The 16,114-nt window shown below is 35.7% G+C and overlaps 1 protein-coding gene across 2 annotated transcripts in view; it reads left to right on the top strand.

Moving 5' to 3' along the window:
• The window catches only part of INTS9 (integrator complex subunit 9), a 109,892-nt gene that overhangs the window by 13,853 nt on the left and 79,925 nt on the right, over nucleotides 1–16,114 (top strand). The window contains exon 1 of one of the 2 annotated variants that reach the window (XM_065878756.1): nucleotides 13,364–13,372. The exons of the other annotated variant lie outside the window; for it this stretch is intronic. The gene's annotated coding sequence lies outside the window, so the exon portion shown is untranslated. Of the gene's footprint in view, nucleotides 1–13,363; nucleotides 13,373–16,114 lie in introns of those variants that run through there. 2 annotated transcript variants of the gene reach the window in all.

Here is a 16,114-nt window from a genome sequence, read left to right on the forward strand (position 1 = left end):
TTTCTCAGAGTTGCACACATAGACTTCAATATATTGTTTTTGGCCAGAATTTACATGAAGTTACATGACTACAGTTAGTTGCAAGAGAGACTGGGAAATCTCTATTCCAGGTGGCCATAATTCCAGCTGAGATTTGGGGTTCTCCTGTGAAAGGGCAAAGGGGAATACAGATAATGAGACAACTTTCTGTTACAAGCCTTTCCATTTTGAATGTTCATGAGCTCATTTTGAATCTTTTTATAGTATTACGTTGTATGGATTTATTCTGCTATTGAACATTTTGGTTTCCATTCCCTACTATCCCACACAATACTAAAGGCAACGTATTTTTATTTACATTTTTTTGCGCCCATCTGGGTGTTTGCTTAGTGTCAATTCCTTAAGTAAAATTGCTATATATGCACATTTTAAATTTTGATTCAGTATTGCTCTTCAGATACTCTTTCCTTTTCACTCAGCAGAGGTAAATGAGAGTTTCCATTTCCCCACATCCTCATGATCAGTTTCTTTATCCTGTGCTAGTGTGCAGAGAGAGCATTTTCTCTCAGTGTAGAGAGACAGCCAACAATGTTTGTTCCCAAGCCAACCCCTATTTTCCCTCCCTCACCCTTAATATTTACTGTCAACACTCCCACCCTTCGTGAGCTTCTATTGGGGGCAGGGGGGGTGTGTTGCTTTTTATGACAACTCTCTCCTTCTTTACTCATTTTCATGGAAAGCCAAGTCAGAGGACAGGATAAGCAAGAGGGAGCAGCCATAAGTGTCAGTTACCCAGCTGTGGGTGATGTTTAGCCACGCTCCAACCAGAAGGTGGCTTCTCTGTGTTTACCATGCATGCTAGAGATTTGCTGCTCAAGTGGAAAATTATCCCTCTATTTTATCCAGCTGTGTAGTCAGTGTGACAGTGAGTGCGATTGGCACCTTTAACAGCTCTCCTGCAAGATAAAATCAAGAGACAAAGTGGAAGAAAGTGAAAGATTACCAAACAAAATTGAAATGTATTTATAGAAATTTCTGAGTGTTGGAGGACCTGGCCCAAAATTCTTAGCAGGGGTAATAGTTCCAAATTAGGCAGGTTTGGCTCAGTGGAAGCCGGTTTAACTCAGGATGCTGTGGTATCAGGCAGGGATTCTCTACAGAGTGTGCTTTCCCCTTTCCTGCCACACTAAAAATCTTCTTATACACCCTGTTAGGGCATGGCATGTCTTCTAGCAAGCTATAGTTATCGATGGCTGTAAATGTGTATACTCACTCGGGTGTGTAGGTGCAGAGGAAAGTTCACAAGCCTTGGAAGAGCTTGGTTCCTCATTTTTTTTTTTTTTGGTTCCTCATTTTTAAAAGAGGTATTTGGACTAGATTATCTTAGAATTCCTTCCATCTTATAAATCATGTAATTTCTTATTTGCATAGAGCTAGTTGTAAAAGAACACAGTGGCATAGATATTTCTTGACTGGTTATATAAAAGACCAAAGGGTTTTGGTTGACCCAGTGAAATGATAGAATAATGAGAGACAATATTTTTGTGTTAAAAGAGAGCTTAGAAATAATCTAGTCGGGACTTCCCTGGCGGTCCAGTGGTTAAGAATCCACGCTTCCACTGCAGGGGTAACAGGTTCTATCCCTGGTTGGGGAACTAAGATCCCGCATACCCCATGGTGCGGTGAAAGGGAGGGAGGGAGGAAGGTGGGAGGAAGGAAAGAAAGAGAAAGAGAGAGGGAAAGAAAGAGAAAGGAAGGAAGGGAAAGGAAAGGAAGGAAGGAGAGAGAGAGGGAGGGAGGGAGTGGGAGACAGAGAGAAAGAAAGAGAGAAAGAGAAAGAATCTAGTCAAGTCTCCAGATGGAAACATTTGAGGCCCAAAGAATTTAGGGATTCGTTTGGATTAACACTAATTTAGAGGCAGAGTTAGAACTAATGCTTTATGACTAGGTTAAAGGAGATGTTGGATACTATGGTGTACAGCTCAGCAGTAAGATCTGACTCTGGTTTATTTAAGCTAAAAATAAATTTTCACTTTGGAAAACAGTTTGGTAGTTTCTTAAAAGGTTAAACATATATAGCCTAGCAATTCCACTCTTAAATTTTTACCCAAGGGAAATGAAATTGTATGGCTCTACAAAAATCTGTATGTGAATATTTATGGCAGCTTTATTCATAGTTGTCAAAAACTGAAAACAACAACCCACATATCCATCAGCTTGTGGATGTTATCAATAAACATCTGTGGTACATCCATACAATGGAATACTTCTTAGCAATAAAAAAAAGAGTGGGCTATTGACATATGCAACAACAAGGATGACTCTCAAAAGCATTATACTGGTAGTGTTCGAGATTTCCAGTTGCTCTACATCCTTGCCAGCACTCATCAGTCTTTAGTTTTGACCCTTCTTCTAAGAGTGTAGTGGTACCTCACTGTAGTTTTAATTGGTATTTCTCTAAGGACTCATGTTTAGCATCTCTTCATTTGCCATCCTTATGTCTTCTTCAGCGAATGCCTCCTCACATATTTTACCCGTTTTTATTGCATTGTTTATGCTGTTGTTGAGTTGTAAGAATTCTTTTTTTATAAAACAGATAAAAATGATACTTTATTAATGTGAATTTATTTTCTAAGTTAAAAATCGTTACATTTATGTACCATAAAATCAGTCAATGAGGAAGAATGAGGCTCTTCTGATAAACACAAAAATCTGAAATCAAGGGTCAGGGAACTACCTTCCTGTATTAACATTGAATTCATTTGTGTTTTTTTAAAATAAATTTATTTATTTATTTTTGGCTGTGTTGGGTCTTTGTTGCTGCACGCAGGCTTTTTCTAGTTGTGGCGAGCGGGGGCTACTCTTTGTTGCGATACGGTTGCTTCTCATTGCAGTGGCTTCTCGTTGCGGAGCACAGGCTCTAGGCACTCGGGCTTCAGTAGTTGTGGCATGCGGGCTCAGTAGTTGTGGCTCACGGGCTCTAGAACACAGGCCCAGTAGTTGTGGCGCACGGGCTTAGTTGCTCCGCGGTATGTGGGATCTTCCCGGACCAGGGCTCGAACCATGTCCCCTGTATTGGCGGGCGGATTCTTAACCGCTGCGCCACAAGGGAAGCCCAATTTATTTGTTTATTACTTTGGCTGGAGTTGTAAGAATTCTTTTTAATTTTCTGTTTTCAAGTTCTTTATCAGATACGTGTGTTGTAAATATTTTCTCCCGATCTCTGAGTTACCTTTCGTTTTAAGGGTGTCTTTTGAAGAAGTTTTAAATTTTTATTAAGTTCAATTTATAGGTTTTCTTTTCATGTTCTTGTTCCTTAATCTAGGAAATCTTTGCCTAACTTTCCCTCTCTTTTCCTAGAATTGCCCTATCCTATACAGTATCCATCAGTTGCATGTGACTATTAAACAATAGAATTTAAAATTCTATTTTATTTTAATTAATTAAACTTTAAATTAAAAGCTGATACTTGATTCAGTTATTGAGGAAATTTTAAGTATGTTCAGAAGATCTAACTAAAATCTAACTAAAACTATTAAAAAAAGAAAACTTCATCATGACTTTATCATGGGACTTCCCTGGTGGTCCAGTGGTTAAGATTCTGTGCTCCCAGTGAAGGGGGCCCAGGTTCAATCCCTGGCCAGGGATCCCACATGCCACAACTAAGAGCCTGCATGCCGCAACTGGAAGATTCCCATATGCCACAACTAAAGATCCCGCACACCGCAATGAAGATCCCACATGCCGCAACTAAGACCCAGCGCAGCCAAATAAATAAATGAATGAATTAATTAATTAATATTTTTTTTTAAGAAAAGTTAGGGACTTCCCAGGCAGCACACTGGTTACAAATCTGCCTGTCAATGCAGGGGACACGGGTTCGAGCCCTGATCCGGGAAGATCCCACATGCCACGGAGCAGCCAAGCCCGTGTGCCACAACTACTGAAGCCTGTGCTCTAGAGCCCGTGCTCCTCAACAAGAGAAGCCACGGCAATGAGAAGCCCAAGCACCACAAGGAAGAGTAGCCCCCGCTCAACTAGAGAAAACCCGTGCACAGCATTGAAGACCCAACGCAGCCAAAAATAAATTAATTAATTTTAAAAAAAGTCAATTCACTTCCCCCACCTTAACAAGTCAAATTGTTGTTGTTGTTTTTTAAATGACTATCATTAGGAAATGCCACATTTTTTAAATGTTAAAATATACTAGCGTACAACTTCTCAGGGATATGGAAATGACTGTCGGCAGTCTTAATTAACTAATTGAATGCTGTCCCTTCCTGGTCTGTTCCAAGCTGTCTGTCTTAGAAGTAACCTAACGGGTTAGGTAGTGGTTCAACAGGGAAACAATATTGAGGGAGAAGTTAGAAAAATGAGTAGAAAAAACTATAGTCACTTTTATTGCTAAGATTCTTGGATTTTTTTTTCTAGCCAACTATCCTATCCATATCAAATCTGTTGCTCTTAGTATAATACACTGTTACAGTTTTTCTTCTTTCTAACATATTAGTGGAATGATTTAAGAGAAAGTATTTGGAATTTGTACTCGTTTGAGTGCAAAATCAGTTTGTTATTAACTGGGTGACCTTGGGCCTTGACAACTGGATTGGTATCGATAGTATTTACTTCACTCAGTTTTGGGGTAAGAGCTAATTAAATATTGTATAGAAAATATTTGTCAATAATTCTTATTGTTAGTGAAGGTAATTCATACAATGGTATTTTCAATTCCTACTCCTTTCTAAGCAAGGGTCTACTTTTATTTTTAGAATTCCCTTTCAAGTGTCAGCTTTGATGTGTACTTTTATGAATATGTATGTTTTATAACTATCATTAATATAACGTTTCTGGTAATTAGATAATTATCAATATCATTTGAAAATCTTCTCATAAAATTAAAAAGCTTTGCTGAATCTTGTTAGAGAAGTGTTTTGCCAAACTGCATAAGACTATAAAGCATCAAGGAGTTTATTAAAGTTACTAACGTAATCTCAAAAATTTAGACAAAATCTGGGAGTTATTTTTGTTTCCTTCCTCCAAGGCAATCTTGTTGAATCATGAGGTAGCAGTCTCACTTTATTTCATTTCCATTGCCATGTCAGTAGTTGTAAGTGTTGTTCACTTTGCATCAGGACAAATATAGTATCAAAATGAAAATCATGCACTATTATCATTAGTAGTTCCTTGAAAATTAACAAGTATACCTAGCAAATGCTATACTAATACTAAAATATCCATTAAGATCTCTTAGATTTTATTTTTGTACCATGAGACTTTTGTCATAAGGAAAAGAGCACTACAAATTTTGACAATAGTAGGAAAGGTATAGTTACATAATTCTGATGTCTGCGGAGAGGTGTCTGATAACCATACAGAAAAGACACTCTTGGCCTCATTACTAACATTAAATAGATGTTAAGTTTACCTTTTTTTTTTTTTTAGATCAGATCTCCTTCCTCCCCTCCCCGCTTTTGACATAAGTTGTATCTAAAGCTAAGATCCCCAACCTTTACTTTTCCTCCCTCTCCAGAGGTTACTACTTTCTTCAAGTTGATGTGTATCATACCCATATGTGCTTTTATTAGTTTAGTATAGGTTAAGGTGTGTGTATATTCAGTATTATTAGGTATTGCCAAATTATCCTCCAGAATGATTGTACCAATTTATACTACATTTTGACTACATATTTCCAATACATTGTATTATTAGTCTAATTTTAGCCTTTAAATTGTCTTATTTAGCCTATCAATTATTGTTTTATTTTGCATGTCCTTGATTCTAATGGTACTGAGTTCTTTATATCTTTATTTTTTGACCACTCTTTTTTTCCCATTCTGTTGGGTTTTTTTGGTTTTTGGTTTATTTCTTTTTGGCTGCACTGTGCAGCATGCCGAACTTCCCCAACCAGGGATCCAACCCATGCCCCCTGCAGTGGAAGCGCAGAGTCTTAACCGCTGGACCGCCAGGGAAGTCCATTTCTGTTGAGTTTTAAAATCTTTTTATTGTTGTTGATTTGTACGAGCTCTTTATACTGAATAGGTTCCCAGTGCTTTTTTTAATAACACATAATGGAAATATCTTCTCTCAATCTCTGGCTTGTGTTTTCACTCTGTTAATGGTGTCTTTTGAAGATTTTCAAAGTACCATAGTCAAATATATGAATCTTTGTCTTACAGTTTGTGCTTCTTGTCTCTTAAGAAATTCTCCACTATCCCAGAGTGATATTTTCCTCTTTTTGTTTTATTTTTCACTACAAGTTGTAAAGTTTTTGTCTTCATATCTTAAGTATTTAAGGCATCTGGAATTAATTTTTTTGTGTGGTGTGAAATAATTTTTTCCAAATGGGTTACAAACTTTCCCAGCACCATATGTTGACAATGGTACTTTTATCATATGTCCTAGACATGTATGTGCCTCTTTTCTGGACTGTTTATTCCTTTTCCGTTGGTCCATTACCTATCTTAGTGCAACATCCTACTGTTAATTACATTATAGTAAGTTGTAATACCAGAAAACTTAAATCTTCTCTAATCATTGTTCTTTAATATTTTTTAGCTAATCATAGCCCTTGACTCTTTCATATGATTTTTTTAAAATTTTATTTATTTATTTATTTTTGGCTGTGTTGGGTCTTCATTTCTGTGCATGGGCTTTCTCTAGTTGCGGCAAGCGGTGGCCGCTCTTCATCGCGGTGCACGGGCCTCTCACTGTCGCGGCCCCTCTTGTTGCAGAGCACAAGCTCCAGATGCGCAGGCTCAGTAGTTGTGGCTCAGGGGCCTAGTTGCTCCGTGGCATGTGGAATCTTCCCAGACCAGGGCTCGAACCCGTGTTCCCTGCATTGGCAGGCAGATTCTCAACCACTGCACCACCAGGGAAGCCCTCATATGATTCTTAATTTCCATAAAAAGTAGAGTAGTGAGAGCTGATTTTTTTCTTTTTTTTTAGTAGAGAGATTTATTTTAAGGAATTGGCTCACTTCACGTATAACGTAAGAACCTTACAACGGTGTACTTCCAAGTCCTCCCTCCCATTCTTTGTGCTGTGGTGCTCACACATTTTATTTTTATACATGTTATAAATTCCACAATGTGTTACCATTTTTCCTTTAGACAGTTAAATATGTTTTTAAACAATTTTTAAAAGAAAAGTAGCTTTTTATATTTTCTTTTATTTTCACCACTTTCAGGGTTCTTCACTTTTTTTATAGATTCTATTATAATATTCCTTCTTTCTAAAGAACTTCCTTAACATTTTTGTAACACAGTCTGTTGGCAATGAATTCTCTCACCTTTTATTTATCTCAGAGTCTTTTTTTTCAGCTAAGTTTCCCTTTGTTTTTTACCTTTTTTTCTTCCAGTTTTAATGAGATATAATTAACATACAGCACTGTATCAGTTTAAGGCGTACAGCATAATGATTTAGCTTACATATATCACAAGATGATGACCACAGTAAATTTAGTGAACATTGATCATTTCATATAGGTATAAAACTAAAGACATAGAAAAATTTTTTTTTCCTTGTGATGAGAACTCTTAGGATTTACTCTCTTATCAGCTTTCATATATAACATAGAGCAGTGTTAATTATATTTATCATGTTATACATTATATTCCTAGTACTTACCTATCTTATAACTGGAAATTTGTACCTTTTGACCACCTTCATCCAATTCCTCCTCCCCCCACCCCCACCTCTGGTAACCACAGATTTGATCTCTTTTTCTATGAGTTTGTTTGTTTGTGTTTTTTTGAAGTATAATTGATGTATAACTATTAGCTCCCATTACACAACATAGTGATTCAGTATTTCTATATATTTCAAAATGATCACCATGATAAGTCTAGTACCATCTGTCTCCATACAAAGATATTATATAATTATTTTTTTGTTTTTTTATTTTTTATTTATTTTTTTATTTTTTATTTTTATTTTTTTTATATAATTATTGATTATATTCTCCACACTGTATATTTCAAACCCATGACTCATTAATTTTGCATCTGGAAGTTTGAACCTCTTAATCTCTCTTACCTATTTATTTCTATTTTTAACAAGAGTTTATTTTCCTTTCCAATTAACATTATTTTTAAGGAGAGTTTTATAGGTTTTTAAAAGTTTTTATGTGATTTTATACTTCTCTTTTATTTTATGATACATTTAATTTTTTTGCCATATGAATGGTATTCTCATTTTAATTCTTATTACTTTTACTGATCATTCATGGCTGGCATGTAAGAACTCAATTTTTGTACATTGATTTTTTTCTATCTAGCAATCTTGATGAACTCTCCTATTAGTTGTAATAGGTTTCCTTCAGAATGTCTTCTAATAATATCATCTGTGGACAGTGACATTTTATTTCTCCACTTCTAATCATTTTATCCTTTATTTTTCTTGTCTTATTGCATTATATATCATTTCCAGTATAGTATTAAATTTAAGCAGTCATAGTGGGTATCCTTTTGTTCTTGACGTTGAGGGAACTGTTTCTTATGCTACATCATCAACTATGATGTAGGATTTGGTTAGAACCCTTTATCAGATTAAAGAAATATTTTTCTATTTATAGTTTGGTAAGAGTTTTTGCCTTTGAATTGATGTTGAGTTTTTTAAATACATTTTTGGAATCTTTTAAGATTTGTTTTCCCCTGTATTCATTTATGTGTGAATTATGCTGATAGGTTTTCTAATGTTGTGCCAGGAAGCAAAAGCATTACATAAAAATCAATTTGCTAGACATATCTTTTTAATGTTATATTTGAATCAGAAAGAACCAAAGTCTATTCCACTGCCAGAGAGAAAAGAAAACTGAACCTCTTTTCTCTGCTCATAGGTCTCCACAGTGAATATATGTGTTGATTAAATAGAAAAAGGAGAAAAATAGGATAAAAATGTGATGTCATTTACAACTTACTTCATTAACACTCTTACCTGTAAAAAAGTTCCTTTATGGTGTGTACAATTCTCCTGAACAAGATTAAACAGCTTTCGGCATTAACTCAACCTAAAGGTTATAGGTTACATTACAGATATTTAAAGGTAGTTTCAGCAGTAAAACTGCTTTAGAGTGAGAGAATCTTATCACCTTTTTGTTTGTTTGTTTCTTTTTTTGAATGGAAGGGAAAACTCAACAAAAGAAAATTACTGCTTATGATGGATTGCAGACATATTTAATAATTTAATCTTTGCTTTACCTTATATTAGCCAGCTAACTAATTTTCTTTGTTCACTAGCTTATAAATTCAGTCTATATTCTTATCAACTCAAAGTATGGCCTTTTAGAGCACATCATCTCTGCAAATTTTTCTTAGTCTCTGACAATTCCTTTCTCTCTGTAGCATAGCATGCTGTGGTGGTGAAGTGTACTCTCTCTGGATCTCATTCGCCTGGGTTCAAGTCCTGGCACAGCCTTTACAGCTTTGGGACCTCATAATTTCTGTGCTTCATTTTTTTCCTCTGTAAAATGGGAATATAGTTCCTACCTCATAGCATTCCTAGGAAGATTAAAGGAATTAAATGTAAAGTTCTTGCAGAGTGCCTGACATTTAATAAATACCATATCATAATAACTATGTATATTATAATTATTTTAAATAAGACTAGGAAAGAGAAGAACATATATGATGTTTTAGTCCATGGTTCTTTCTGCAAAAGACAGACTTAAATATTTCTCAAAGGCAATTCACTAAAATTAAATTTGCCATATGATGAAATTGCCAAATTTACCAAATGTACTAACTTGCCAAATTCTTTATTTTTTATTTTTTTTATGAAATATAGTTGATTTGCCAAATTCTTGTGTTGTTGTTTTGTGTTTTCTGGTTGTGGTGGGTTTTTTTCCTGAAGTTTACAGTAATTCATACTGCTTTTGAAGATTTCTGTGAGGCTGGATTGGCTGGTTGTCATTTTGTGTTCATAACAGCTTTTTAAGTGTTAGATTTGCTGAAATCTGAGGTCATAATATGAGTATTCTTAGTAATCATTGTAATATTCAGAAACACATTTCAAAATCAGTAACCAGAAACCCCCAAGAGCTACGTATGAAAGGAGTATTAGAAAAATACCATTTGCTTGCTTAAGAGGTCAGTAAGGAAGATTGTCTGTGCAAGGAGCTTGTGCTGGTGCTTTGAGAGTGTGAAAGTCTGATTTGTATGCTCCCCTATAAGTACGAATATTCAAGCTGAGAAATCAACTTAAAGATTGATCTCAAGATACTTCTTGGGGACCTGCCTCAACCTGTTCTACATAGAATTCCCACAGATGTAGCCCCACCAAAGATGGGCTCACCATCCAGAATTTTAAAACAACAGTAATGAAATCCACCATGAGTTAGAATCAGCAAACATAACAAGACTCCCAAGAACTTCAGACAATTGTACAATCTGATGGAGATTCTAAAATTAAAACGTTAAAATGATCAAAGATATATATGAAGATATCAAACCTATGAAAAGAGCAAGATGCTATTTTTTAAAGAGAACTAGAAATGAAAAGCAGTCATTGAAAAGTTGAGTTAAATAGCAGACTTGACACCAATAAGAAAGAATTAGCAAATTAAGATAGAGCTGAGGAAAGTATCCAGAATGCACTGTACAGGGCTATAAAAGCAAAATATGAAAGGATAATTTAGTTAGAGACAGAGTAAAATGAAACATTACAATGAGTATTTAATAGGCATTCCACTAGTAGAAACTAGGAAGAATGGAGGAGAAATCATATTCAAGATGATAATGACTGACAGTGTTTTTCACAGTTGTCAAAGATGAGTCTTTATATGTTAAAAGTATAATCCCCCCCCCAAAAAAGAAAATCATGCCAATGTACATCTTAATGAAAGATCAAAACATCAATGGGAAATAGATTTTAATAGCAACCTATAACGGATTACCAGTTAGACTGGCAGCAGATTTCTCATCAGCTATGATAGATGCCAGAAGACAGTTGGATTAGTATTTTTACCGTTCTAAGGTAACTTGCTACCCTATAATTCCACCACCATCACTGTTGAGGAGTAAATTCAAAATTAAGAAATTTCCAGACTAATAAGGACTAAGAGTTTACATTTTGAACACCATTTAAAGGAAGTAGACTAAAGGATGTATTTCAGGAAAAAGGGAATTGAACCCAAGAAATGGGATACAAGAAGGATTGGTGAACAAATAAATTGGTTAAAATGATAGTAAATAATCATTAACTGAAAAATAATTAAAATAATTAATTGACTCTACAGTACTATTGTTAGGACATATCTTTTATTTACATAGCACTGAGGGAAAAAGCAACACTGAGAATTGAACCATGACAAGTTGCTTTAATGATGGTGTTGATCAGTACATGAATCTGTAACACAAACTTCTCTTTCTGGGCTTCCCTGGTGGCGCAGTGGTTGAGAGTCCGCCTGCCAATGCAGGGGACACAGGTTCAGGGGACACAGGTTCGTGCCCCTGTCCGGGAAGATCCCACATGCCGCGGAGCGGCTGGGCCCGTGAGTCATGGCCGCTGAGCCTGTGCGTCCGGAGCCTGTGCTCTGCAACAGGAGAGGCCACAACAGTGAGAGGCCCGCGTACCGGAAAAAAAAAAAAAAAAACTTCTCTTTCCTTTTAAATTTCTTTTATCCAGTCCAAGGAATTTGGCAGTTGCCTTCACGTGCATTGCTTCAAATGTGATAGGGAATCCTTTTGTACATATCTTGGTTACGGACCATAGCAAAGTTTCATCTATTTATAAATAGCTTCCATAGTAGAAAAAAATCAACAACAACTAAAATTCAAGAACTCAAGAAATAACAGGATAACAATATTATTGAGAAATACAGAGGTAACTAGAAGAAATATCGGTAAGAGTCAAAAGTAGTTGCCTCTCAAATTGGTGATTCATTTTTAACTGTGTGTGTATATGTGTAAAATTTCATTTAAAAAAACAGAAGACTGGGCTTCCCTGGTGGCGCAGTGGTTGAGAGTCCGCCTGCCGATGCAGGGGACACGGGTTCATGCCCCGGTCCGGGAAGATCCCACGTGCCGCGGAGCGGCTAGGCCCGTGAGCCATGGCCGCTGAGCCTGCGCGTCCGGAGCCTGTGCTCCGCAACGGGAGAGGCCACAACAGTGAGAGGCCCGCGTACCGCAAAAAAAAAAAAAAGAAGACTGTTGACTGAAGGAAAAATTGGTATAGCTATATTATTTAGAAATAAATCTAGAAATAGATTTTAAGACAAAGAGCATTACATAATCGTAAACCTTGCACTAGTATTAATCCTAACCATTATGTACCTAGCAATATAGCCTCAAGGTGTATAAAGCAAAATGACAGAATTACAAAAAGAAATTGCCAGTTTCTTCTCTCCTAAGACTCAAAGTAGATAAGGATATAGGAGATTTAGATAAGATAATAAACTTAACCTGCTCTGTATACAATTAGATTATATATTTCCAATTTTCATGCACACTGGATCATTTGTAAAAATCAGCTATTCACAGTGTACAGACTTACAAAGCAAGTTTCAATAAATATCAAAAAAGTATTATAAAATCTGTTCCCTGCCCACAAGAAAATTAGAAATCAGTAACCAAAAGATAACCATTTCCACCTTTATATTTGGAAGTTAAACCAAACACACACACACACAACACACAGTTCTTTTGTAGCTCAAAGTAGAAATCACAATAGAAATTTCATTGTATTTAGAAATGGGTAAATTGAAAACACAATGTAAACTTGTAAAGTATATCCAGAGCATCACTTACAGGGCTGTCTGTAACCTGAATGCATATTTTAATCAGCTACACATCTAACTGCAGAAATTTAAAAAGTATAACAGATAAAACTTGAAATAGAACAATAAAACTCAGAGCAGAAATTAAATAGAAATTGAAAAGCAAACATATTTATGTTAATGATAATTGACTGGTTGGTTATGAGCTAAAGGAATACAACATTTTAAACTGTAAAGGAAGAAAAAATAAAATTAATAAAAGAGAAAGCAGTGCATTGCACCTGACTCAGAGAAATGTTATTGTATAGTAAAAATGGCAGCATTCACTAAATATATAGATTAAATGTAGCTTCCATTTACATCCTTAGAAAAACTTTTTTTTAGAATTGAAGTCTAGTCATTCTAGCTTATTTTCAAATATTACAAAGTAAAAACTTTACAGCATTGAGGTGAAAACAAAAAACAAAAAACCAGTGGACAGAATAGAGATTTCAGAAATATATTCAAACTACTAAAGGACTCAGGTGTTGAAAACCAAGGATAAGTTAAAGGCGAAAGGAGTTGCCTTTAATGAATTCTGCAAGGACATTTAGGAAAATGGACTCATGTTTTTGTCCCAGTTGTGCATAAGAGATCATTTTAGGACTATTTATGAAAACAGTATTTTCAGAGATCAGATTGGTTTGTCAACATAATAGCTATTCCTCAGAAGTGTGTCAGTATCAAAAGGAAAGCAACAGGGCTTCCCTAGTGGCGCAGTGGTTCAGAATCTGCCTGCCAATGCAAGGGACACGGGTTCGAGCCCTGGTCTAGGAAGATCCCACATGCCGTGGAGCAACTGGGCCCGTGAGCCACAATTACTGAGCCTGCGCGTCTGGAGCACTCCGCAACAACAGAGGCCGCGATGGTGAGAGGCCTGCGTACCACGATGAAGAGTGGCCCCCGCTTGCCACAACTAGAGAAAGCCCATGCACAGAAACGAAGACCCAACACAGCCATAAATACATTTTTTTTAAAAAAAAGAAAGCAACAAAGAGAAAGGCAGAATATGGATAGTTGTTAAATCTGAGTAATGGGAGTTTACTGTACTAATTTTGCTTACCTGTATGTTTGAAATTTTCCATAATAAAACTTTTTTAAATGAAAGTAAGAGAATGAGAAATACACGTACTAAGTATAACTGATAAAAATTTTTACCCAAAAAATATAAACAATGCTTATATATGTTAAGCATATATAAGTTCTGAAACCAGATTTATTCAGTGGTAAAAAGAAATCAGCAGGTACATGAGGAAATATAGGTAATAAATTATTACACAGAAAAATCTGCTTTGTTATTAAGTAGAAATAAAATTAACATGAAAGCACTGCTGTGTGCTTATTAAGCTAGAAAAAATAAAAATTGTAAAACCTTATGTTGGCTACAATATTCACTTCTGTACTCAGTAGTAACTGTATCTTCCTGGAGGGAAAACTAGCAATAGAAAAATATTTGTAAAATTATTCATTCCCTTTACCTAGTCTTATGGGATACACAGATGTCTAAAACATTAGTGAATGCCACACAGAATAGAATTTCTTCTCTAAAATCCTGTAAACTTAGGTGCCCCCCCCCAAAAAAATATTTAGGTGACCTCTTCAGCCTCTTAATGATTTTATAACTATAGCAACCATGAGCACATACTGTGTGTCAGGTTCTGTATCTATTCATTTAGTCCCCACAACTTTAGGAGGGTAGCTTCTATTACTGCATCCTGCAGATAAGGAAGCTCAATCTTGGCGAAGTTAAGTAACTTTCTCCAAATCACACTGTAGTGAGCACAACCAAGATTTGAGCCTAGGCAGTCTTACTTCAAACTCCCTGCTTTAAATCATTGCTTCAAACTGCCTCTCAAAATTAATTCATTTATCAAGTAGTTGATTTCCTGTTTAGGGCCATTTAATTGCTCCTAGATAGCTGCTACTAACATGTACTAACATTATAGAGACATTTTGGTGTAGATTCTAGATGGTTTTGACCATAATGCTGATGGGAATAAGCAGTGAAACAGATCTTCTGCTATATTCCTGATGACATTGTAAATAGGCACAGCCTTTTTTGGAAAGCGTTTTGGCAGCATATTTCAAAAGCCATAAAATGCTCATATTTTTTGACCTAGTTAATGCCACTTCTGGGAATCCTCTGAAGAAACAGTCCAATATGGAAAAAGCCTTGAGCACTAAAGTTATCACCACAGCCATGTTTGTAATAAAGCAACTGAAAGCAACCCTAAATGTTTTAACAGTAAGAGAATAATTAAACAAGTGATGGTATATTTACTTAGGCAGCCAATAAAATGAAGTGATATAGACAAAACACAGCCATGAATCTTAAAAGCAGCATACAGAGCAATAGGTGCACCAAAATTATAGCTTTTACAAATATGAAAAAAGACAGGGACTGTAGAAATGCTGTGGGTAATATTTTTCTTTCTGGTATTTTTCAAATTTTCTGTCATATTTATTTCTAATTGCAAAATTAAAATCACATGATTACTTAATGTTTTTGTGTATTAGTCCCTACCTCTCGCTAGATTATAATCTGCTTGGTGACTGTAGGCAGCATATTAGAAACGTGCAAAGAGCACCACTGGAGCCAGGGAAACTTTGGGAACCTTGCCAGATGCCTCATTTACTGGTGACAGTTACTCTGTGTCTCAGCAGACTGAGTTGACCCACAAAGTGAGCAGTGCACTTTGGGAAGCACAAGTGGGATCTATGGAGTCAGGAGACCTTGCTGTGTGTCTTTGGCTCTCTCTTCTCAGACAAGCCCTTCAAACTGTGTAAAACTCAATTTCCTGATCCATAAAATTGGAGCTAGTGAGATCAAGGTCTGGCGCTCTTTCAGTAGACGCTCTGAAAATGTTTCTCCCATTCAGTTATGGCTCTTATAAAGTGTTCCTCACCTTTCTTTATCCTTGGACGATAGGAGCAAATGTAAAGTCTGTTGGCTAACTTCCTTTGCCTGAAATCTTTTGAGCAGAAGCTTTTACATGTCCATCTTCTGTCTTCTGCTGCAACTTGTTATCCATGATTTAAAGATGAAGATAAAAAAGATTTTGTCATTCAGTGTGACTGGATAAATTTTCAGTTTTGTTTTAATCATATTTTTTTTCTGATTATAAAAGTATGGTAAATGCTCATTGTCAAATGTTTGGAAAATGCAGAAAACTGAAAGGAGAAAATTACACCATAATCTTTAAACCCAGAAATAACCATTATATACATTTCATTTATTTTCTTTTTAGGTTTTTCTGAGTATCTGATTTTTTTCTTTATAAAGGGGAAATATAGGAAAGTCCTCTGTCATGTTTGGGGCAGGTTTAACAGGGTGCTTTGTGTTCATTTTGAGATAGTTTTTCTTTAACAAATACATACTTCTTA

The sequence above is a fragment of the Phocoena phocoena genome, chromosome 6, assembly GCF_963924675.1.
Source record: "Phocoena phocoena chromosome 6, mPhoPho1.1, whole genome shotgun sequence".
Taxonomy (NCBI): domain Eukaryota; kingdom Metazoa; phylum Chordata; class Mammalia; order Artiodactyla; family Phocoenidae; genus Phocoena; species Phocoena phocoena.